This window comes from Salvelinus sp. IW2-2015, unplaced genomic scaffold (assembly GCF_002910315.2).
Source record: "Salvelinus sp. IW2-2015 unplaced genomic scaffold, ASM291031v2 Un_scaffold6641, whole genome shotgun sequence".
NCBI lineage: Eukaryota > Metazoa > Chordata > Actinopteri > Salmoniformes > Salmonidae > Salvelinus > Salvelinus sp. IW2-2015.
Window position 1 is genome coordinate 10738 of NW_019947903.1, and position 1134 is coordinate 11871.

Here is a 1134-nt window from a genome sequence, read left to right on the forward strand (position 1 = left end):
TGTAGTAGTGTGTGTGTAGTAATGTAGTAGTGTGTGCGGTAATGTAGTAGTGTGTGTGTAGTAATGTAGTAGTGTGTGTGTGGTAATGTAGTAGTGTGTGTGTAGTAGTGTGTGTAGTAATGTATTAGTGTATGTGTAGTAATGTAGTAGTGTGTGTGTAGTAATGTAGTAGGGTGTGTGGTAATGTAGTAGTGTGTGCGGTAATGTAGTAGTGTGTGTAGTAGTGTGTGTGTAGTAGTGTAGTAGTGTGTGTGTAGTAACATAGTAGTGTGTGTAGTAGTGTAGTAGTGTGTGTGTAGTAACATAGTAGTGTGTGTAGTAACGCAGTAGTGTGTGTAGTAGTGTAGTAGTGTGTGTGTAGTAGTGTAGTAGTGTGTGTGTGTAGTAGTGGAGTAGTGTGTGTGTGGTAATGTAATAGTGTGTTTTATAGTTTTTTTAAACCCTTATTCAACCAGGGAAGTTGACTGAGAACAATTTACAGCAACAACCTGGGGAATAGTTACAGGGGAGAGGAGGGATGTATAACGTAGTGTGTGGTAATGTGTTGTAGTGTAGGTTAGTGTAATGGGGGTGTGTAGTAACATAGTAGTGTGTGTGGTAATGTGTTGTAGTCTAGGTTAGTGTAATGGGGGTGTGTTCATTGGCCTGACCTTGGCAGCTTTAACAGCAATCAAACTGTTCTGCATCTTCATGGCCTCGATCACACAGATCTCCTGGCCTTCAGCCACCTGGGGAACAACAACACATTACTACATACAATGATGTAGCGTCTATAGCAGGCATGACACACGACAGACAGACAGACAGACAGACAGACAGACAGACAGACAGACAGACAGACAGACGCATTAACTGGCGCCAGACTCCACATGCAATATTGATAAACCAGCATTCCATCTCCATCATTGAGTGCTAATTTACAAGGTTAAATCATTGATGGATGAGGTGGCGAAACTAATGTCCAGCAACAACATGTACAGTGGGGAGAACAAGTATTTGATACACTGCCGATTTTGCAGGTTTTCCTACTTACAAAGCATGTAGAGGTCTGTAGTTTTTATCATAGGTACACTTCAACTGTGAGAGACGGAATCTAAAACAAAAATCCAGAAAATCACATTGTATGATTTTTAA

At 41.0% G+C, this 1134-nt stretch overlaps 1 long non-coding RNA gene across 1 annotated transcript in view; it reads right to left on the reverse strand.

Annotated features, from left to right (window-relative positions):
* Positions 1–1126, reverse strand: part of LOC112078985 (uncharacterized) — a 4421-nt gene extending 3295 nt beyond the window's left edge. The window contains exon 1 of the long non-coding RNA XR_002895826.2: positions 651–1126. This is a non-coding gene — a long non-coding RNA (uncharacterized lncRNA). The remainder of the gene's footprint in view (positions 1–650) is intronic.
* Positions 1127–1134: the final 8 nt, after the last annotated feature.